The sequence below is a fragment of the Balaenoptera ricei genome, chromosome 3 (genome assembly GCF_028023285.1).
Source record: "Balaenoptera ricei isolate mBalRic1 chromosome 3, mBalRic1.hap2, whole genome shotgun sequence".
NCBI classification, from domain to species: Eukaryota; Metazoa; Chordata; class Mammalia; order Artiodactyla; family Balaenopteridae; genus Balaenoptera; species Balaenoptera ricei.
The window spans coordinates 4,263,345-4,287,241 of record NC_082641.1 but is presented as its reverse complement, the minus strand read 5'-3'; the positions used below and the strand labels follow the sequence as shown (position 1 = coordinate 4,287,241).

The following is a 23,897-nucleotide window of genomic DNA, read 5'->3' as shown; positions in this document are numbered from 1 at the left end:
CACACACCGTGTCTCTGCTCTCAGAGCAGCTCAAAGAAGCCACATGCATCATTTGGTCATTTTCATTAACACATCTCCACAGACGATGACCTGTAGGAAAAGTCAGTGTGAATGGCAGGCATGGACACCAGGAGAAACCCACAGGATTATGGGGGTCCAGACAGATCAGCAAATGCCACAGCCACTGTTACCAGATCTTTCTATATGAAATAGCCACCTGGGCGTGAGGGTGGACGAGGGCCTGAGTGTTGTGGAGATCAAAGTCGATGTCATCTTTAGGCAAATTACTTGTTCCCCAGAGCTTGCAACTCAAAGTTCTGAAAAGCTCCCCATGTTAGAAATTGACTCACAATAATGCAATATCTATCTCCTTGTCTGTTTTCATCAAAGGTAGCCATTCTCAGGTGAACCAGTAACCACATGCAGTTATCAATCATTAAAATCTGCCATCAGTTCCTGGAAGTGAACTCACAAAAAAGGGATGACAATCAGTGAAGAGACAAATGGGATGGGAAACTTTGGGTGGGGTTTGGGAGAAAACAGTGTCAGTGGAAAATAAAGAGGCTCTAAGGATCTGGGGACAAGATGGGGACCCCAACCATAAGTAGAGGAAGCCCTTCATAAAAAAGACAGAGCAAATTTCAAGTGCAGTCTCGGCGTTTCCTTGTCTAAAATTATGAAGCACTCAGTGGACCGGATTGTATAAAGCTAAGGATCCCAAATTTTGGTGCACCTTCTAATGACTGGGAGGGACCTTGAAAAATTGCAAGACTCTAATCTCTAGAGATTATCACATAGCAGTTTTGGGATAAGGCCCAAGTATGTGCATTTTTAACAGATACTCTAGGTGTTTAAAGCATGGGGTCCAAGGATCCTATTTAGAGAAATATGATTTAGAAAAAAAAAAAATATGTGAATGAGTTTGATGGGACATTTAAGGTCAAAAATTCTGGACAAAAGGGTGAAGAGAAAACACTGTGGTTATCCAGTGAATTATTGAATTTAGAAAAGTCTCAAAGAGTCATCGCATCTTGGATCAGATCCAGAGCTTGTTGTTTAAAAACTCAGGAACATCTCTGTATAATTCAGGCCAAGCCACATTGAGCCATTGTACTTGTCCTGTGCATCATTTTAGCTGTGGGGACTTGGTCTCTTGCACACATGTGATGAATAAAATGCTTACCTACACAAGCTCAATTTCTTTGGAATTATACGCATTCTTAATTCTTAGCATTTTAAAGTCTTTTCAGTGTGCAATTGTGAAATCGTGTTTGACATTAGTTCTGGACATACTCACACTGCCTATCAATGATAACAATTATCCAAGAGAGGAAAGACCCAAAGACTATTCCAGGAAGAATTCTATTGGAGTGAGTGACTTCAATAATCAACCTCTCTCTGTTCTCAATAAAACGAAAAACTGTGTGGATCCCAAGAAAGTGAAAAACAGCCTTGCTGGCAGCTGAACCATGATGTTCTCAAGTGAACATAAACAAAGTTCTGAGAATATAAGTAGTGTCTGGATAAGGTCACTCCAAGACTACGTGTTGAACGAGACAGAGACAAAGGCAACTCTCATGCCATCAAACCATGGCACATCCCCTCTTCTGACCTGAGTGACGCTTACCAGTGAAAACTCAACACTCCTCCCTCCTGGAAAAAATTTAAGACACCCAATCACCAAATTGTCCCCACTTTTAGACAACATCCTATCCAGAACTCCACCCCACTTTCACAAACCCTCCTGAGGATCTCCCAGAATGAGCCCAAATCCAATAGTCCCTCCCAGCTCCTTCATACTGGGATGTGCAGAAAGCTCAATAAACCTAACTTTCAGCTGTAGGTGTGTACCTGGTGGCAGCTGGCCTGAAGGCTTCAACAAGGGGAGGTATCACTAAGGTTTGGCCACGATCCTAGCTGACTCAGACCAGAACCACAGCACATGGTTCAGTAACCATAGCACATTTGAGACCCCTTGAGTTTCCAAGGGTTCAAGGCCACCTTGCTTACAATGATGAGGTAAGTGTCAAGGTAAATGTGAGCTCCACTGCTTCATTGAGTCCCTCAGTTTGGGGTTTATTTTGGTTCCTAGGACTTTTGAATTCTGATCAGATTGTGTTGTGCTTTGGAAAAAATGTGGCTTCTAACCTTCTAACACAAGGATCTCTTGTGATCTTCTTGTCCTGCCTCTGATGTGTTGCATGTCTATAAGAGGAAATCTGTAGGGCAGGGGTTGACCTGGACCCAGTAACCCTATCACTCGAGCCAGACCCAGGTAAAGTGGTCCAGAAGTCTCCTCAGACCAGTATCTTGTGAATACATTTCAACATGGTTTGCCTTTTCAAAACTTTGTAAGAACTTTCCTCTGTCTTGTCTCTGTGTACTAAGAATTTATTCATTTAGTTCTGTGTGCCTGAAGTTGGAGTTGTAAAGCCTTCAGTTTGGAAAATTTAGAGACACATGACTGTAAATGCATCACTCGTAATGAATGGTGCTGCATGGGGCCCTTTCCGGCTGAGTCTACATCCATACTGACTTTTTTCAAGAGCTTATGTTAGTTGATTGACACATGCAATACATCTCTCTAGGTGGCCTTTTTCATGAAATACACGTTGGAATTATAGTTGCCACCTTGGGGAATATTTGACACAGACAAGATTGAGGGAAAAGTAGAATAGGACTTAGAAACAAAATCTCAAGTATTCTATGGACTAAATTCTTTAATTCATGTAGGGAACCCTCCAGATGCAATTTGAACTCTAGATTTGCCTACAAAATACTCTTAAGGCCAATAAAGAAAAAAACATGCAAAACTTACAAATTCCTCACCTTCCTATTTGTATACCTAATTTCCCTCCCCATATTCTCCTTCTCCCAAACCATGTGTATGATCCTAAAATTGCAACCTCCATGTGAAACAGACGCCAACTGCTTCCTGATCCATGGACTGTGCACCATGTCTGTTTCCATCCCTGGTCCATTGCTAAGGACTTCCAAATACATGGATCCTATGGAGAAAGAGAGTGAAGAATTCAGACTTGTCTTGGGTACCTAGCCTTTCCTGACCTCTACCAATCAGACCACTTTTTGGTGGGACCAGAAACTGCAAATACTTGGCTTAAAATGGCTAGCTGTCATGATCCTGAAAGGAATTTAAAAATTAATGAACCAGCAAAAGTTAAAAAAAAAGGAGCTACCAAAAGCAAATGACGCTGATTATCATGATGATCTAGGGTCTCTGTGAAGAGTGCTTCAGGAAGAATATTGGAGGTCAGGGAGTCACCGAGATGCTTCTTAGTGCCTCTGTGCCCATGGTAATAGAGGATGCAAAAATTGCAGCAACCACAGCCAAGAAGAGAAAGGTAATCAAGGATCAGATCCCTCAAGAAAGAAGGCATGAATACAACTGTGAGGGCATCCAGAATGGTTGGTGGAGTAGGAAGCTGACAGATTTCAGTCATGGCTTGAGACCACCCTCAACTGTGAAGCAGAGATTGCAGCTTGTCCAGCAAACACCCCTCTTTTTTGTCTTTTAATTCTAGTAACATATACTTAACATAAAATTTACCATTTTAGCATTCTAAGTGTACAGTTCAGTTGCGTGAAGCACATTCACATTGTCATGCAGCCATCACAGCCATCCATCTCCAGAACTCTTTTCATTTTCCCAAACTGAAATGTCATTAGACAGAAATCCCACATTGCCCCTCCCTCGTCCCTGATGACCACCATCCTACTTTCTGTCTCTATGAATTTTGACTATTCTAGGGACTTCATATAAGTGGAATCATACAGTATTTGTCCTTTGTGACTAGCTTATTTCACTTAGTATGATGATCTCAAGGTTCACCTGGGTTGTAGCCTGTGTCAGAGTTTCCTTCCTTTTTAAGACTGAATAATATTCCATTGTATGGATGGACAGCATTTTGCTTAAGTATCCATCCATCAATGGATACTTGGGTTGCTTTACCTTTTAGCTACTGTGAATACTGTTTCCATGAACATGGGATATCTCTTTGAGACCCTACCTTCAATTATTTTGGGTATTTACCCAGAAGTGGAATACCTGGATCATTTTATGTATTTTCAGTAGTCGTTAGCCAGCCACCACCTTGAAGAGGAAGACAAAGTGGGTTCAATGTGATCACAAGTAGATCCGAGTGGTGCTGGGGGCAGTGTGACTCCAGGTACCTGCTGTCATCATATGTCCCCCCACAGGTTTGTCCCTGAACAAATAACCCACCTGTTCTCAAGCCTTAATCTCATGTTCTGCTTTAGGATGAACCCCAAAGAAGAAGACAGTCACAACCCCCACCTGTTCATATGGGTGGGTAAGAATTGCCAAAATCGTCTACATGTAAAGAGCAAAACAACCACTTTTGATTTCAGTTTGTGGGTTTACTAACCTTCCAGAATTTAGAGCTTCTGGGGTTTTTAGAGCTCTGCTAAATCGTTATACAGAAGGTATCATGCTTTTCCTTACCGAAGCTGCTAAGGAAATGTAACAGAAAAATTAGACAGAAATATGAAAAAAGTCTAACAGATGAAAAGACATTCATGTACATTTATTACCAACCAAAGAAAAGTAGATAGTACACACTATTTAATGTTCATGATGACCAGGTTTTATGGCTGTTTCTGAATTCATGATATAGATGTAACCTTGAGATTTGCCTAAATCATAAATTTATAAAGTGTACAGAGTCACTGGGGTATTTTTTGTCTGGTTGTAATTGCTCACCAGTTGATATTTCATGTCTAATTAGCTTGTTTTTTTCGGAGTTTGTAGAAAGCTCTAAGCAGTCGCACATGCTGGAAAACTTGTTTATTATGTGCATTTACATTTTGAAATGAAAAGGTCATATGATAAAATTGGTGGATCTTAATAAGCTCTGCTTAATTTCATATTTTATCATCTTTTGAAATATCCCAGGAGTGAACACCAAGGAAACTCTTAATGTTTATAATAGTGATGATTTATGTTTTAATTTACAGTGATTCTCTTCATTGTAGACAACTTATTTGCCAAAATTTATATGCTGAAGTCTTAACCCCCAAGAGTGTCTGTATTTGGAGATATGATCTTTAGGGAGATAACTAAGGTTAAATAAGGTCATAAGGGTAGGGTTTTAATCTGATAGGGCCAGGGTCCTTAGAAGAAGAAAAAGAGACACCAGAGGTCTCTCTCTCTCTCTCCAAGTACACAGAGAAACCATGTGAGGACATAGCAAGAAGAGACATCTTCAAGCCAAGAAGGAAGTTCTCTCCTGTAGCCAACCCTACTGGCACCTTGATATCAGACTTACAGTCTCCAGAACTGGGAGAAAATGAATGTCTGTTAATTAAGCCACCCAGCCTATCATGGCAGCCTGAGCTGGCAAGACACCATCACTCCTGGAATGTGTGCTCCTGGGCACAGACTGGACACCTCAAAGCACTAGGACAATGTCTTAAGTGTGGCAGATCATTGGTGAATGCATATTTATTGCATTCAGATCTATTCAAGAAACATTTGTGGGGCTTCTCTGGTGGCGCAATGGTTAAGAATCCACCTGCCAATGCAGGGGACACAGGTTCGAGCCCTGGTCTGGGAAGATCCCACATGCCCCAGAGCAACTAAGCCCGTGTGCCACAATGACTGAGTCTGCACTCTAGAGCCCACGAGCCACAACTACTGAAGCCCACGCGCCTAGAGCCCATGCTCTGCAACAAAAGAAGCCACTGCAATGAGAAGCCCCTGCACCGCAACGAAGACCCAACGTGGCCAAAAATAAATAAATAAAATAAATTTATTTAAAAAAAAAGAAAGAAAGAAAGAAACGTTTGTGGAGCGTGTGCAGAGGTGTGAGCTCCATATCTGGGAGATGACAGGTCACAGACCTCCCTTTTAGGGCCCTTGCTCCTAGTGACCGTGAGTGTGTGACTCAAGTATTCGTAACACGCACACCACATGAGCCAGGACAGGGCACCAGAGAACAGACAAAAGAATCCACTTTTCTGTGGTAGGATTTCCCCTTAAAGTCCCAGTTTTTAAATAACACTGATCACATTAATGTTTCCACCAGTCAAGCTACTGTGAAAGTCAAGTTGACCCAGTCAGCCCTAGGGATGCTGTCAGAGTCACCTCTCCCATGTCACTGTCCCACCATCATATCAATCTATAGTTCTCCTCATTTCTCAGAAAATCCCCTGGTATGTGTACTCAAACCCCAGACAGGGTTCTGGGTATTAAGTGTGATGTATTTTCCCTCTGCACCTCACTCCCATGGAGGTGCCACCCAACCCCTGATGACCCACCTCCCACTTATTACAACACTGCCCAGGCCTCCTCTCCCAAGGGAGCAGGGTAAGACGCAGGAAAAATCTGTGACACTGAAGTAGCAGCCACTTACGAGCCTTAAAGAGTGGAAGGATGGCCCAGTATGTGGCCTGCATGGGTGGCCTCAGTTGCTAAGAGAGAAAGAAAACACCATTTTGCACCTACTCTGAGACCATTCCTGCCTTCCCCACACGTCTCTGCTGGGTCCCGTCTGAGAAAGCTGTGTTCTCATGTCACCTGCTGTGTCTTCATAACAACCCAGGAGATGGTTTTCTCAGCTCTCAAAAACTGTGTTAAGCATCAAAACTTGTCCCTTAAGGAAGTAATCTGGGCAAGGCTGAATATGTAACCCACTGGCCACCTTGAATTGAGAGACCTCTAATAGTGACTTTATTAATACTTTAAGGAAATTAAAGGAGTGGACGATGGTATGATAGAGGGACCACAGTAACAGAACCATTGCCCTAGCCTCCACCAGAACAACTCACAACTTACTCAGGGTCTAGTGAAGTTAAGAGAGAAACAAAGCAAAAGAAACAAAGAAGGGGGGAGAGGGAGGGAAGAGTCATTTTATAGCAGGAACAATGAAATAAAAAACTACATAAAATAAAAATTAACTGCAGCTGCTTTCCCATGGCATAACTCTCCTTCAAGTGGTGTAAAGTAAATTAATGGTCTCTTTGGCTTCCTATTCCAAAACTTAGAGCGTGATCTGGAAGGAGGAATTAAAGGTCAGATTGTTCTGCAAAATCAGAAGGAGAGAGCAACTTTGAGTTTTCACCAGCAGCCGGGAATCACCCAAGGGATCCCATTATGCTTTCACACCCAGGGGAGGGGTGTGAAAACGAAAGGGAAAGGGTTCAGAGGGGCTGCAGAGGGAGTGGAGTCCAAACCCACTCAACAGACACTGTCAGGGAAAGGAATTGCTCCTGCTGGGGGAGCCATGCATTTTTAAGGATGGAAATGTGGTAGTTGAAACTGTTCCATCCCAGCTTCCACATAAAATTGTTTTCTTCCCAGGAGCATCCTCTACTAGCGCCAAAATGTCTGTAAAACTTTGCACAGATATTAGCCTTACATTCACGGTGCTCCAGGGCAGTGACAGAAGAGGAAGCTTGTCCAGTGTAGGGCAAAGCTTGAGGCCAAGAGAAAGCAGGAGCGTCAGGAACATGAGGGTGGGTGAGAAAGCTCACAAGCACAGCCGTGGATGTGCTTGCAAGAGAACGGAGGGAAGGCAGCAGGAATTCCGAAGGGGACTGTGGTCCGCTCCTGTGACTGCTGTAACAGATTACCACAAGTATGAATACACCATGAATACCCTATAATGCAGGAGTCCAGAAATCTCACTGGGCTAAAATTGAGCTATCAGCAGGCCTTGTTCCTTCCAGAGGCTCTGGGGAAACGATCCATCCCTCGACTTTTCCAGCTTCTAGAGACACACACATTCGTGGGCTTTGGGCCACACCCACCTGATCGACTTTCATCCTCACATCTCCTTCTCTCACTCTGACCTCACAGCCCCCTGTTGTTGTTGCACTGGACCACTCCAGGAATCCAGAACCCTATTCCCATCTCAAGAGCCTCAACATGATCATGTCTGCAAAATCCCGCTTGCCCTGTAAATTAACATATTCATAGGTTCTGGGGCTTAGAATGTGGGCATCTTTGGGGGCCATTGTTCTGCCAACCACAGGGACCTTCCCAAAGTGCTCAAGATGCGGGAATTTGGTTAAAGACTGCGGGAATTTGGTTAAAGACCGATTTAACTTATCTGAGCTACAACAAGACGTGCAGCATTAAACTGTTTTTCTTGGCATTTTTGAGAATCCAAAGAACATCTGATGTGAATGGGACACACTTTTAAGCTCTGTGTGCCATCTCAGAGTTTACAAAGCATGTCCACACCTAAGAGCATATTGCCACCCCCGAATAATGCTTTAAGGTTAGCATGCGAGTATAAGAATCACCATCACTCCTGATGCAAACAAGCCCACAGGTAATAAATTAAAAAAAAAAAATACTTTGATAGAGAAGCTCTATAGAATTAAAAGGAATTTAAGAAGAGCAAATTGATGCTTTCATTTGTCTATATCATGTATCCTTTGTCTATGTGCATATTCTACTTTTATATGTCCACAGTATAAGATTAATTATACTCTACACATTCCATTAAAATCTTGTCCTATACAGTTACCTGCAGGATTTCCCCCCAGTGGTGGTAGCAGATAAATATCCCTCCATATTTCTCCTCACTCACATCTTTATTTGCAAACTTATACACAGTATTCTCTGCTCCTCCCTTCTCTCATGTAATAGTGTTTTGTGAAAATTCCATCAGGTCAGTGAAGAACTTTTTATGGACCACATAAAGTTTCTTGTACATTTGTTTCTTTTTTATATCTCCCACTTCTTCGTTAAGAGTTTCTGTCCTTCCATTTGTTTTAACAAAGTTTGCCATACCTTCCTGAAGCATTTTATAATCGTCTATTTAAAGTCTTTGGCAGATATTTCCAACATTTGTGCCAACTTGGCATTGCATCTACTGAATGCCTTTTCCCATGTAGTTGAGATTTTCCTGGTTCTTCATAAGCTGAGTAATTTTGGATTGTATCCTGGGCACTTTGAATATAATGTTATAAGACTTTGGAGTCTTATTTAAAGCTTATGAAGAATGTTGATATTTCCTATTGTTAAAAAATGAGTAAAGAACACAATTTAGGTGATACAAAAAAAACTTTATTTAACACTTCATGAAGCAGAGCGTCTCCATTCAGAGAACTGCAAAATGGAATGGAAGACAAGAAACTTTTGCAGGATAAAGAATAAGGAACAAGGAAGTAAGAATAGCGCCCAGAGATGGCTTGGCTTTTGCGGACTGGCTGCATGTACTGTGTTTCTGGTCAAGTGGAACATTTACATGAACACGAAAGTTATCCAAGTTTTGGTTTGCTGATGTGGCACCAGGGCAGGAGCAGCTCCATCTTGGGCCCAGAAATTTATTTCAACACTGTTTCAGTAGGTGATGGTTGAGCCTAAGCTGTGAGTTACACGCAGTATTTGTAGGCTGTGGTTTGACCGTCCATTCCACTTTCAAAGCCTGTGCAGCACTAGAATGATCTGAGCCGTGTGTGTGACACTGAGTCTAGAACCTAGGCAGAGGTCTGTCCCTCAGTCTAGTTTTAAATTCTTTCGTATGCTGCTTTAGGTAAGATCCATGCTTGTGTGCTTTGAGGCTGAGCCCCGGAATTGGTAAAAAAACATATGGGGTTGCTTTTCCAAGCTCTTTTCTCTCTACAATCTTTTCAGTTCCTTAAGCTTCCCCCTTTTGATCCCTGAAAACCTGGTGTTTATTCATTCTTCTTTGCTGTGTACTTCCCAAAACTATGTCCACAATTAAGGCCAAGTGATGGGAGGACAGAAACAAAGAAAACAAAGATACTCACCCCACTTTCTTAAGGCCAGAGCTCCTCTGATTAAAGAGGAAGATTCCCTCTTTTGTAGGCTAGGCTCCTTTGCCCACTGCTGTCACTCATGAGACACCTCTGTTTCTCCTTGAGCCTGAACTAGGGAGTTTCTCCTGGAGTTTTCTTTGTCCACCCTGAGGTCTATGTCTGGGTTTCAGGCCATGAGAAATGGTAAATTTCCATCAGTTTGGTGGAAGTCTGAATTCTGGTCTTCTTCCCCAATCCATCTGCTAGTATTTATTTTCCAGAATTCTCAAATAGCTGATCCCAGCCTTCTGTCCGGGTCTTACAGCTGAATTCAAAGGGGCATACAGGGAAAAGTGCGCCCACTCCATCTCACCTGGAACCAGATCCCTGAATACTGTGTTCATCATCCGTATTTCCCATCTTGTCATTCAAATGATCTCCATCCTCCAAGTGGAAATGAACTTGACGAAGTTTTCCATAGGCATTACTCCATGTGTTTCTCATATGATGCTCATTATTCCACAACTTTTACAAAGGGAAAAATTCAGACAAAGAGCCTAGAGCCACACAGCTGATATGTGGCAGAAGAGACTCAAACCTGTACCTTCAAATTCTAGGTCTAGCAATTTCAGTGCCACTCCTTGAATTCTTTATAGGCAATATAATCACCTGGGGCACATATTTTTATGGGACCATGACTCTTCTCTTGGGGTGAAAAATCACAAGTTCCACATAAAACAGAATTTTCTTCCACTAGACTTGAATGATGATGATAATGGTTTAAGAGTTTGAACTAGGTAAAGTCCAAAAAAGTAATTATTTGTGGAAAATATGTGCATCTATCTTCCTACAAAAACCCCTTATCAATATATCCATCAAAACAAAAGTATAACCATTGTCATACACTACTTCCCAGATCTTGATATTTATGTATTTTTTTCTTCACATAACCAGTATAGCTTATCCTCAGGGAACTTTATAATAAGAATATCAAGATCTCAGATTGGGTTTATCAAACTGTATTTCTCTAGTAGAAAATACCGTTTTATTTCCTTGGAGTATGACGAATAAGAAAAAAAAAATGAAGACTTTTTCTTTTATAGAAAAAATATTACTGAGAATGGATGGCTAATAGTAATTTTAAAACTTCTGAAACAGAATACTGAAATTAATGAACACATATTTTCCAATTTTTGTATATATATCAACCTTCTTAAATATTCTCTTTTCATATTGAGAAGTAGAGATTTTATATTTTTTACTGAAATTGAAAATGGAAATTGCAGTTGTTTAAAACTCTGAAAATTAAGCTCACTCACCAGAATTCCCCTGATGAAACTTGCTGGAGGCATCTGCTGTCTCTGAATTTTAATAACCCCTTTTTAAAAAAGTTTTCTTTTTTATCATCCACATTGAATGTGAGCCTTTGTTTTCAAGCTCTCATTTTGCCTCTACCTAATAAGAATAATAAATATGGCATCTCTGTCTTTCAGCCCAAGGCTTAGAGAAGTATGCCCTGGAAAGCCTTCCACATCCTTTGATAAACACTCCCAGAAGGCTTCCTGCATGCCCTGGAAGCTTCCATGGGTAGTCTGCATTTTTCCTTTCTAAAGGGATGAAACTGAAAAATGTATTAGAGAAGGAAAAGAAACAAATTTGGCATACGATTACTTAATGGAATATCAGATTTGGCACCGGAGGGAAGAAAGCTATAAAGGGATTCAGGAGAATCTTTGTTTTCAATAAACCTTGTGTTCTTAAAAAATAAGAAAGGAGAAATACTTCCTGTTCTTTTCCCTTTAACTGTTTTGAGAAAAGCATAATCTGTCACAACCGTGTCAGTGAAGCACAGATTGTCTCCTGGTAGGGTCGGGGCAGTGGCCTGCTTTCCCCTCTGGTCTCTCACAGTGGCGCCGGACCTTCTGAGCGAATCCATGCTCCCGTTCCTTCCAAAGAACCTCATGGTAAGAGCAAGTCAGAGGAATTATGGAGCAGAGCTATTAATGTAAATAGATTTCCTGATTGTTATGTTCTCCATTGTAAGTTCCTATTCTCCTTACTAGAGAACACGGTTGTCTGATAAAATAAAATACACATGACGACGGCGTTGCTAACATCCAGCAGATGTGAATAGTTCCCATTACATTTGTACCTTAATTCAAGTAAATCCAAACAAGTAAAAATGCCTCTGAATGCCAAACCAGATGACCTCCGAAGTCTCTTCTAGTTTTACCATTTTATGGATCGAGAAAACTATCAAGAGTGTTATCTAATCCAAATTACAGTATATATTTTATGTTATATATAATCTATATTAGGAGTGATATCTAATCCATCTGATGCCTCCAGCAAGTTTCATATATAATATATACTACATTATTACATATATAATTATTTTATGTATACTTATCTCCAAATATAGATGTATTATAAAGTTATATGCATACACATAATGTATATATGTGTGTGTGTGTGTGTATATATATATATACACATTAGATGAGTACTTTTATAGTGTTTGACTACTTTGTAAAATTATTTTGAACAGTTTATTCTAAGTATTTAAAACATTTACTCTTTGAATTTCATTGAAGTTGAACTACTGTATTGATTCCACAGTTTCATTGAATAAAGAATCTATTCAGCAAAGAAAAGGTTTAGCCTGGTCAAATTATAACTTCTGAATCAACTGTCACTTAAATGCTGAAGTTTAATTCAATTGTTAATCAAATTTCATTTTAAACCAAGGAGGAATTGAGGAAAACAACTCAGACTTCTGCTTAAAAATTCAAAATATTACTTGGTACTGAACCATTGTTATGATAATCTAATTATCACTTAAAACTGAAGAAGAAAGTGAATTAAGATTGACACCATGACTTTCACATCAGATGCCCTTACACTAACATTTGGAGAGACAAATGCATTCATTTACTGATCACGTCGATTGCTGGGACAGCAAGTCCTGGGAAAGACTACAGGACTAAGGAAACCGGATCAGGGAGCACCTTCTATTCTGCATGGGTCAGTCCATATGGAGAGTCATTTATTTTGCTTTTCTTCTGAACATTACAGGGAAAACTCATTTTTTCTTGATTACTACAGAATTACTATAGGTTAATTATAGAGAATTTGGAAGTAAAAGAAAAAAATTAATTTACCCATATCTCACTACCTTCATATAACCATTGGCAATGATTTGATGATTTGGTGCATTTCTTACAAGTGCCTTTCTATGAAAAAAATACATATACACACATACATGTATATATAGATAGGTTTATGCTTTGAAAGTGAAGTTTACCTAAGTTGGTGCTCTGCTTGTTTGTGTGTTTGTCTGTTCTTACATCTGTAACATAAGTGCTTCCTGTGTGAGTAGTACCCAGATATCCAGCCCTGAAATTGAGGAACGCGGACTGGACAGGAGGTCATGAGCCATTGGAGCCATGGGTGTGGGTTCAGCAGCTCAGGAGAAGGAAGCATGTGTGTCTTTGTGTGTTGAGCATCTGCTGCTTGTCCCAGTAGGGGTCTTCTACTTCTCTTCATCCCTCCTTTACATCACCACATGTCTCCTGGTTTAAAGCCAAGGAGGTCAGCAGTGTGTAAGCCCGTTGCATAGTTCTGCAGACTTGCAATGTAGACTCATAAATGTTTAAGTTAGCTCATCTTAGAAACTACTGTCCTTATCAAGATTGGGCCCAGAGCATGTTTTCGTCATACAACCTCATTCTTCCATGTTCAACTAGTAGCCATTGTCAGGTCTTAAAGCTGCCAAGCTGAACAGAAGGGGCCATGCAGAGCTCCTGGATACAAAGAAAAGCTTATCCACTGCCATCATCCAACACACTTCTAGAATAGGAAGGTGGAAATAATAAAAAGCCAGTAAGAACAAGGGCAATGGATTAATAACTTTTTTATTGATAATAGGGGAAAATTTCCTGCTGGGATTCAAGATCATATAGAAAGAATAGAAAAAACACTCCTATAAATGACACAGCAACAAATATTTTACTTTCCAAAACAAACAGCAACAACAACAGAAACACAGAACTTAAAAGGCAGCAAAAGAAAAGCTGAGCCTTAAAAACTCTTTCATATTCATTCCTCCCACCTCCTCGGCTGCCCTGATTCACGTGACCCTGAGTGGAGAGAAACGCATTAAATATCCAGCACATTGAAGAGCACTTGCTATGGGGCTCCCTGAATATAAATGCATGACCGTCCTACAGGTGAGGGCTGCTACTACCAGTGTCGTCCACTACACTTGCCTACGTACCCTCCCACCAACATCCACGGGAATCCCCATCTCCCCACACCCGAGACGCATTTGACAGGATCAGTCTTTTTAAACCACTGTCAAGCTGATGGATGAAAAATATGTCATTGTGGCTTTCAATCCATTTCCATTGTTAATAGCATGCATGCACAGCCCCTCTGGATCTCTGCCATCACTGTTGTCTATATGCTTTGTTCTTTTATTTGTGAGGTCGTCTTTTTTATAATTTTTCATTAAAATAATAGTAACAGCTATCTTCTGGACACTTACTAGGACCCAGGCATAGTGCTAAGGACTTCTTAGGCGTCACCTAATTGGATCTCCAAAACAACCCAATGAAGTAGAGTGATTATTATCACTCCATCTTATAGATGAACAAACTAAGGCTCGAGAAGGTTAAGTGACTTGATCAAGATCACACAGTTAAGGATTGCACAGTGCCTGGCAAATAGTAGGTCCTCATCAAGTAGGAGCTAATATTATGACTTGTATTACTGTATTATCGTTCTCTCTCTCTCTCCCTTTCTCTCTCTCATTTTTAATAGACTTTATTTTTAGAGCAGTTTAGGTTCACAACAAAATTAAGGGGAAGGTACGGAGGTTTCCCCTCTACCTCCTGCCCCACACACGCATAACCTCCCCCATATCAACATCCGCACCAGAGTGGGACATTTGGTACAACTGATTAACCTACATCGACCATTATTATCCATATTTTACATTAGGAGTCACTCTTTGTGTTGTACATTCTATGGGTTTGGATGAGTGTTTAATGACATGTATCACCCCTATAGTGTCATGAAGAATAGTTTCACTGCCCTAAAAATCGTCTGTGGTCTGCTCTTCATCCCTCTCTCCTCCCAACCCTTGGCAACCACTGATCTTTTCACTGTTTCTATAGTCTGTCCTTTCCAGAGTGTCACAGAGTTGGAGGAATATAGTATGTAACATTTCAGATGGACAATTTTCACTTAGTCATAAGCGTTCAAGTTTCCTCCATGTCTTTCTGTGTCTTGATAGCTCATTTCTTTTAGTGCTGAATGAAATTTCATTATCTGGATGCAATACAGTTTATTTATCCATTCACTGAAAGACATCTTGTTGCCTTCTAAGTTTTGGCAATTATGAATAAAGCTGCTATAATCATGGGTATGCAGGGTTTTTTGTGGACATAAGTTTTCAATTCATTTGTGTAAATACCAAGGATCATGATTGCTGGATCATATGGTAAGAGTTTGTTTCGTTTTCTAAAAAACCAGCAAACTAGGGGCTTCCCTGGTGGCGCAGTGGTTGAGAGTCTGCCTGCCAATGCAGGGGACGCGGGTTCGGGCCCTGGTCTGGGAAGATCCCACATGCCGTGAAGCAACTAGGCCCGTGAGCCACAATTACTGAGCCTGCGCATATGGAGCCTGTGCTCGGCAACGAGAGGGGCCGCGATAGTGAGAGGCCCGCGCACCGCGATGAAGAGTGGCCCCCGCTTGCCACAACTAGAGAAAGCCCTCGCACAGAAACGAAGACCCAACAAAGCCATACATACATACATACATACATTAAAAAAAAAAAAAAAAGAATGTAAGCAGACAAGAATAGCACTAAAAAAATTAAAAAAAAAAAAAAAACAGCAAACTGTCTTCCAAAGTGGCTGTACCATTTTGCTTTCCCACCAGCAGTGAATGAGAAATCCTGTTGCTCCACATCCTCGCCAGCATTTGGTGGTGTCAGTGTTTTGGATTTAGGCCATTCTAATAGGTATGTAGTGGTATCTCATGGTTATTTTCAGTTGCAATTCACTAATGACATCAGGTGATGAGCATCTTGTCATGTGATTATTGTCATCTGTATATCATGTTTGGTGAGGTGTCTTTTCAGGATTTTTGCCCATTTTTTAACCAAAATTTGTTTTCTTATTGTTGTATTTTAAGTGTTCTTTGCATATTTTGGATCAAACTCTTTTATCATATATGTCTTTTGCAAATTTTCTCCCCCTCTGTAGCTTGTTTTTAATTCTCTTGACAGTGTCTTTCTCAGACCTAACATTTGTTTGCTCGTTTCTTTTTTTCAATTTTGAATGAACTCCAGATTATCAATTATTTCTTTCAAGGATCATGTCTTTGGTGCTGTATCTAAAAAGTCATCTCCATACCCAAGATCATCTAGATTTTTCCTGTTATTTTCTTGCAGTTTTATAGTTTTGTGCTTTACATTTTGGTCTATGATCCATTTTGATTGAATTTTGGTATAGAGTCTGTGTCTTGATTCATTTTGTTGTTTGTGGATATCCTGTTGTTCTAGATCCATTTGTAGACAAGACTATTTTTTCTCCATTGCTTTATCTTTGTTCCTTTGTCAAAGATACATTGAGTATATCTATGTGGGTCTATGAGTTAATTTTTAAGAGATTTTAGAAACACTTTATACATTATGAACACTAACCTCGTGTCAATTGTACATGTTGCAAATCTCTCTAGACAGTTGATTGTTTTAATTTTGTTTATGGGGACTTTTAGACAGAAGATTTTTTACTTCTAAGAGCATAATTTATTAATTATTTATTTTAAGTCTCTGTATTATAAAATACTATTCTGTGTTTTCTTTGGACAATCTCATCATCTTCTTTTTACATTATGCTGATCTACATGGTAGTCATTTTTGTATGATATAAAGTAGGAAGATATCAGATTTAATTTTTCCCAAATTGATAGTCAGTTTTACTAAAATGTGTAAGACATGGTCCATATTTTCCCAGCTTTATTGCAATGAAAGTCTTTATCACACATTTATCATAAGAAGGATAAATTTTTTTCTGATGCTTATCATGGGTTTTATAATGTTTATACCTTCTACATAAATTCTATAATCAGCTTGTCCAGTTACCTAAAAAGTATGTTGCCATCTTGGTAGGTATTTCATTAATCTATAGATTGATGTGAGAGACCCTGATGGGTTCATGGGCTGACTGCCCCCGTTCAGGATCCCAGTGTGCTTCTCTGGTGACTCATACTCCTTTCATGTTCTCCAGAACTTTATATGGATTTCACATGCATTTCATGTATATTTGAGGAATTGTTTCTTTACTTTTATTTCAGTGGAATTAGGAATTTTTGTTACAAAATGTTCTAATTGCTGATTCCGGCATAGAGACAAGTTGCTATTTATAGTCCTTATAACTGGCTGCTTTACTCAGTTGGCAAAGAGCTTTCTGTTCCTCTTCCTGGCTTTCCTGGACAGCTAATCACAGAGTTGGTAAATGTCACTTTCCTTTGATTTATTTATTTATTTATTTTTGTTGTCATCGCCGCGGTTAGAACATCCAGGTCAGTGGGAACCACGAGCATGAAAAGCAGAACTCCTTGGCAGACTCGTGACTGTAATGGAAACATCTCTTTTTAGGCATGTAGAACACTTAGTGCAGGATTCTAGCAGACAGCCTGTGTCAATTTAAAGAACTCTCTTATTCCAACTTTGCCAGGTCTTTTTGAAGAAATGGTGGTGGATTTTGTCCCATGCTATTTCAGCATCTGAGATAATCATATGCACATAAATTTTCTATTTGAAATGCTGTCATTAATTTCGTTAATAGATTGTCCAACCTTTTTAATAACCTTGAAAAGTAAGTATTGTTATACCTCCTCTTGCTGATCACCACCCTGATGCTCAGAGGGGGTAATTAACTCACCCCTGGCACAGCTGTGAAGTGATGGAGTCAGGATCAAAGCAGGCTTTTCTGGCTCCGAAGCTCAGGACCTAGCTTGGCCTAAATCTTAGGGTTACGGTATTTGTTTAACCATCCCTTCAGACTGTGGACACCTGTACTTTTTGAGAGGGAAGAAGGGCAGGGGAATATACATGTATAAAGCATGGGCAGTTTCTGCCACTCAACACAACAGGGAGCTGGCTGGGCCTGGACCCCTCTGGATAGCACAAGGACCTCCCACCATGGTCCATTCCAAGTGGAGGTTTCCATCGTCCATTTATTAACTTCTTCCCTTAACCCCTGGCTGCCGAGCAGACAGGACAAGGAGAATCCACATTCTGCCCAGGACGGGAACGTGTCTCAAGTTCCTACAAGCACGGAGCAGACAGAACAAAGCCGCGGGGGTTCAGCTTGCAGCCTCCGTGTCTGCTTTCCACACACACGCCCCTGGCCTCCATGGGCTTTTGTCCTCAGAGGTGGTGTGACACGTGAGCCCTTCTCCGAGGGTTTAAAATTCACGCGACACAAAACACGTCTCACCTTGTCTTCAATGTTGGGGAGCTCAAAGCAGCATTTTATCTCACTCTAAGGTCCATGACAAGTAAATATAAAAACCGATGGCCAAGCAGACTAAAGAATGTAGGAGAAAACTACCCGTGGAAGCAGGCACACTCACACACACGTACACACACACACACACACATACACGAGCAGAAAAATACAAAGTCACTCTGAGCTTGGGCACACCGAGTGGCACTTAGGTTCCCTTCACTTGTCACATTAATTTCCTTGCTGTCGAGAGCCTGGTTGGTGGCTCTCACTTCTCCCTGATCTCTATTTACTGTCTTAATCCTCGGCTGCTTTCTCCCAGCACTGGTGCGCCTGGGCTGAGCTCCGTGATCACATCCATTACGACACGGTGCCGGTAGCACAGACCCCGCCCCCGCCCCGCGCTGCTGGATATCAGGGAGATGCAGAGGAAGCAGAGATTTACTGAAATGCTGTGATTGAATGATCTCGATGGCCTTTTGCAAAAGGAGGGAAGAAGGCTTCCAGACAGCCACCGCACCGTCTTCGGGCAACGTATCGTCGTTACTGTGTGTCTGGGTCTCACCTTCATCTTTCTGATGTTTGCTCTCCTGGGTTTTTTCAGGAAAATGCAGTTCCTCGGGATTATGAGCCTTGGGTAGGAACCGCCTGCCACCTCCCGACAGCGGGTAGTGCCAGCCTCGGATCCCAAGCTCACGTCTGAAAGGTCTCAGCCATAATAATAATAATAATAATAAAGCATAACTTCCAATACAGGCTGAATCCCCAGATGTAAAGATTCCTCTTCGACCAACGCTAGCTTTACCAGCGAAACAATGCATTTGTCTGAGCACAACCCTCTTTTCTCTGGGTTCCTGGTGTTCTAAGTCTACATCATTGACATTCTCAAAACATCACTCCCGGTGCAGAGCCGGGCACACAGATGGAGGCCCGCTGCTCTTGGTTTCAGCAGGCCAGCATTGCTCCTGGACTCCGTGCTCAGCCCTGTGGTCACCATCGTCCACTCCCTCTCGCCGCTGCACACAGGCCATGTCTGCTGGGCCCAACCCCGGCGCTGCGTCCGCCTGGCCAGATGCTTCTTCATTCCCCCTCTGAGGACGCTGGGCACTGCTGGAGATGCCCAGGGCCTCCCACAAGCTGAGTAAGAGTGCAGAGCCCCTTACCCTGCCTGGCTGTGGCTAAGAGAGGAGCGGACGGCAGGGAGAGGAGAGGAAAGCCTGGGACAAACTCCCCAGAGTGCGGATGAGGGAAGCCCTCACCTGGCGGGAACAAACCCAGCCCAGCGTTCCTTGATTAACCACTGCCCCCATAGTGAGTATTCTGTGCACTCCTGCCCCTGCGTGGGTCTCTGTGGGTGCCTGAACCATGTGTTCTGCAGAGGGCTTGCATCTCCCTCTGAAAACACCATCCTCCTACCCTCCCTCTTATTTTGTCAGTGGAGTCAGAAGCTTCCAGCTGCGAAATACCAAGCACGCAGTGGTGGGATTCTGTGAATCATGACAGCCAGGAGAGAAGTAGTCCACACCCAGCCCTCAGACCCTGCCTGAGCCATCGGGTCTGTGATATTCTGACCCTTGTACGTGGAACACCACAACCCCATGAGCAAAAGCATCCCTTTAGATTTTTTAGCAACTTAGTGAGGAGAAGCACCGATATCACTGAGGAGGGAGTGGGGGGTTTGCCCACCTGCGTCTCCATCTTGGTGAGTCAAGACAGAAGCTGTCCCTGCAGAGAGGCACCACCACCCAACATCTCAGGTGGGTTTCCTGCAGTGTTTCATGAGGTGGCCTGGGACCGAAACCCAAACGAATGACCCCGTCTCCTTCCAGGTCACCAGCCCATCCCTTGCCCAGGAAGCTCAGCTCCTCCAAGCCCAGGTAGGCTCTCCAAAGCTGCATTCTTGGAGGATTTATGCCACGCCACAGCACAGTTTAACCTCTCTTGTCCACAGTATTTTCCATATCTTCAATAGTTTTACTTCTCTTTCTTACATCCTCAAAGTATTCTTTACAAAACAATCTAAAACATGACACATTCTGACCAGTGTGAGGTGATACCTCATTGTAGTTTTGATTTGCATTTCTCTAACGATTAGTGATGTTGAGCATCCTTTCATGTGTTTGTTGGCAATCTGTATATCTTCTTTGGAGAAATGTCTATTTAGGTCTTCTGCCCATTTTTGGATTGGGTTGTTTGTTTTTTTGGTATTGAGTTGCATGAGCTGCTTATATATTTTGGAGATTAATCCTTTGCCAGTTGCTTCATTTGCAAATATTTTCTCCCATCCTGAGAGTTTTCTTTTCGTCTTGTTTGTGGTTTCCTTTGCTATGCAAAAGCTTTTAAGTTTCATTAGGTCCCATTTGTTTATTTTTGTTTTTATTTCCATTTCTCTAGGAGGTGAGTCAAAATAGCCATCATCAAAAAATCTACAAACAATAAATGATGGAGAGGGTGTGGAGAAAAGGGAACCCTCTAGCACTGTTGGTGGGAATGTAAACTGATACAGCCACTATGGAGAACACTATGGAGGTTCCTTAAAAGCTAAAAATAGAACTACCATATGACCCAGCAATCCCACTACTGGGCATATACCCAGAGAAAACCATAATTCAAAAAGAGACATGTACCACAATGTTCATTGCAGCTCTATTTACAATAGGCAGGACATGGAAGCAACCTAAGTGTCCACTGACAGATGAATGGATAAAGAAGGTGTGGCACATATATATACAATGGAATATTTCTCAGCCATAAAAGGAAATGAAATTGAGTTAAATGTAGTGAAGTGGATGGACCTAGAGTCTGCCACACAGAGTGAAGTAAGTCAGAAAGAGAATAACAAATACCATATGCTAACACGTATATATGGAAACTAAAAAAAAAAAAAAAAAATGGTTCTGAAGAACCTAGGGACAGGACAGGAATAAAGACACAGACATAGAGAATGGACTTGAGGACACAGGGAAGGGGAAGTGTAAGCTGGGACGAAGTGAGAGAATGGCATGGACATATATACACTACCAAATGTAAAATAGAGAGCTAGTGGGAAGCAGCCGCATAGCACAGGAAGATCAGCTCAGTGCTTTGTGACCCCTAGAGGGGTGGGATACAGAGGATGGGAGGGAGATGCAAGAGGAAGGGGATATGGGAATATACGTAAATGTATAGCTGCTTCACTTTGCTATACAGCAGAAACTAACACAAAATTGTAAAGCCATTATATTCCAATAAAGATGTTAAAAAAATTTTAAATATAATAAACATGACAGAAATGAACTTATCTACGAAACAGAAACAGACTCAGACATAGAGAACAGACTGGTGGTTGCCAAGGGGGAGGGGATTGGGGGAGGGATGGATTGGGAGTTTGGGGTCAGCAGATGCAAACTATTATATATAGAATGGACAAACAACAAGGTCATACTGTTGAGCACAGGGAACTATATTCAGTATACTGTAATAAACCATAATGGAAAAGAAAAATAATAAAAAATAAAATATCTCTGGGATTTAAAACAACAAAAAAAAGACAAGCCATAGGAACCAATCAATCTCACCCATCTGCTTTCAGCTCCTGGGGCCTTTCTCTCCCTCTTCCCTCCGAGGTGTCCCTGTGTCCCTGTGCAGAGAAGACACCAGCATTCCTGCCTCCTTTTCTCAGCTGGGGGAGCCAGAAGACATTCCTCAAGGAGAGAGGCCCGCTCGTATTCGGGGGACCCTCTTTGGCTGTAGACAGTGATGATTGAGCCAAGTGCAGGATGTAATTTGGGAAAAAGCCATAACCATATTTCTGTTTCATTCTGGATGTTTGCCCACTAATAAAAATTCTGGCTAAGCAAGGAGCTTGGGGCTAAATATAAGTCAGAATTTATGTATTGGGGGAATAACCGACCCAAGCAGCTTCGTGGTTTTCTCTATTTATTTGCTTAAAAAAAAAAAACTGATGTCATCTTGAACTATTTCCCCCATTATTAATTTATAGAGGAGTCATGAAGAGAAAATTCATGAAGACAAGGACTTTCAGCGCTGGAAAAGACCTAAAAAGTCTTTATTTCTGTTTCCATTCTCTTACAGAGGCGGGGGAGGGGAAGCAGAGGTTGAGGAAAGGCGGCTGCAGCTGCGTCTGCGTCATGATCAGTGGCGGTGGGGTCCCTGGTCCTAGCCTGGAATCAGTCTCCAGACACAGCCACAGTTTGGGCCACTGGCTTTGGTTTTATTCCCACCCCCTCCTTGAGTGCTAGTTTATGTATAGATTTCACCATTTAAAAATTAACCATGAGATGTAGGCATACAGATGATCTTTGGATTCTCCTTTCTGCTGAATTTAATTCAAGGGTCATCAAATATTCAAAAGGCAAAGCCTGGAATTTTAGGGGAAAAAAATGGTAAAATTTTAAAGCAATTTTAAAAGTTAGCACAACTGATTAAAATCATCTCTGTATCCCTTATTACCTGTATGAGGAGAACTTTGAAGACTGTCCTTGATGGAAATGATGTCCTTTTGTCTCCCTGCAAGGCCATCACTACTGCGTGTGGGGTGGATCATTCTGCCTGCCCCTCAGGTGCCTGGTAAGTCTACGAGCCGAGGAGGACCATTGCATTAGGTGTGAAATACATACTGGGTAGTAATATTTGGAGAAATGAAATAAATCCTCATCTTTTGGTGTTTATTGCTTCCTGAAGAAATCTTTATTCCTGCAATTCATATGACTTCATTAATAAAATCCAGCTATTAAAAACAATTTCTTTTGGTAGAAAAAGATTACTCTTTATAAGAATCAATTATTTTCTCTACTGAAGTCACCTTGGCCAAGAACGTAATGAATATTTTTAAGATGGGAAGGTCGGAAATGAAGGGAACTAAATTCTTTTCAGGGCTGAGGATGAACGCTACACAAGACTAGGATTCATGTGATCTGTGATATGATCAAGCATCATGGAAATGCTGATGCAATGATGCCACTTCCACTGGCCCCCTTGCTGTGAGGTCATGGAGACTTTGGACAGATGGAGGGTCTCTGCTAATTAGAAGCTAACAGATGCTCCCCTCCACCAGGCACCCCTGCTTTAATTTCCCCATGTGTTTCTGGGCATCTTTTCCCTGAACTGATGGAGAGATGTGATAAAAGCGGTGCCTGGTAGGTCTTCAGTCCTTGTGAGGACACAACTGGTTCCTTGTCTAAGAGCCCTGAGTCACTCGGGACATCACCCAGATCTCTGAGAGGCAAAGTCACAGCACAACACACTGAGAAATCACCAACAGCTTTTGATTGCTTCTTTTGTGTGAAAATGATGATTGTAAACACTTTGAGAAATAAGACAACCCCTATTTAAGAAAGTTTTTAAAAAGCAATGAATAAAGTGCTACGATTGTAAATTCATGATGAAGGTGTCCCCTATCCTTCTAGGAGGGACCATTCATAGAATACGATGGCTGGCAAGGCATCTACGGTGACAACCCCTGGAAACAGCCCGACTTCCAGTGATGCTCACATGATCTTCTCCCAACACGCCTCTGCTGAGACAGCCCTCACCACCATCACAGAGACCTGAGTTCTGAATCCAACCTTGAGATCTCCCTGACCTGGTGCACACTGGGATCACTGTATCACTCAGGGTCCAGGCTGG

General features: G+C 41.6%; 1 long non-coding RNA gene across 2 annotated transcripts in view; it reads right to left on the bottom strand.

Moving 5' to 3' along the window:
* Positions 1-23,897, bottom strand: part of LOC132363519 (uncharacterized) — a 41,266-nt gene that overhangs the window by 1,993 nt on the left and 15,376 nt on the right. Inside the window, exons 3-4 of one of the 2 annotated variants that reach the window (XR_009502589.1) lie at positions 22,722-22,844; positions 22,555-22,630 (exon numbers count right to left, since the gene is read on the bottom strand). The exons of the other annotated variant lie outside the window; for it this stretch is intronic. This is a non-coding gene — a long non-coding RNA (uncharacterized LOC132363519). Of the gene's footprint in view, positions 1-22,554; positions 22,631-22,721; positions 22,845-23,897 lie in introns of those variants that run through there. 2 annotated transcript variants of the gene reach the window in all.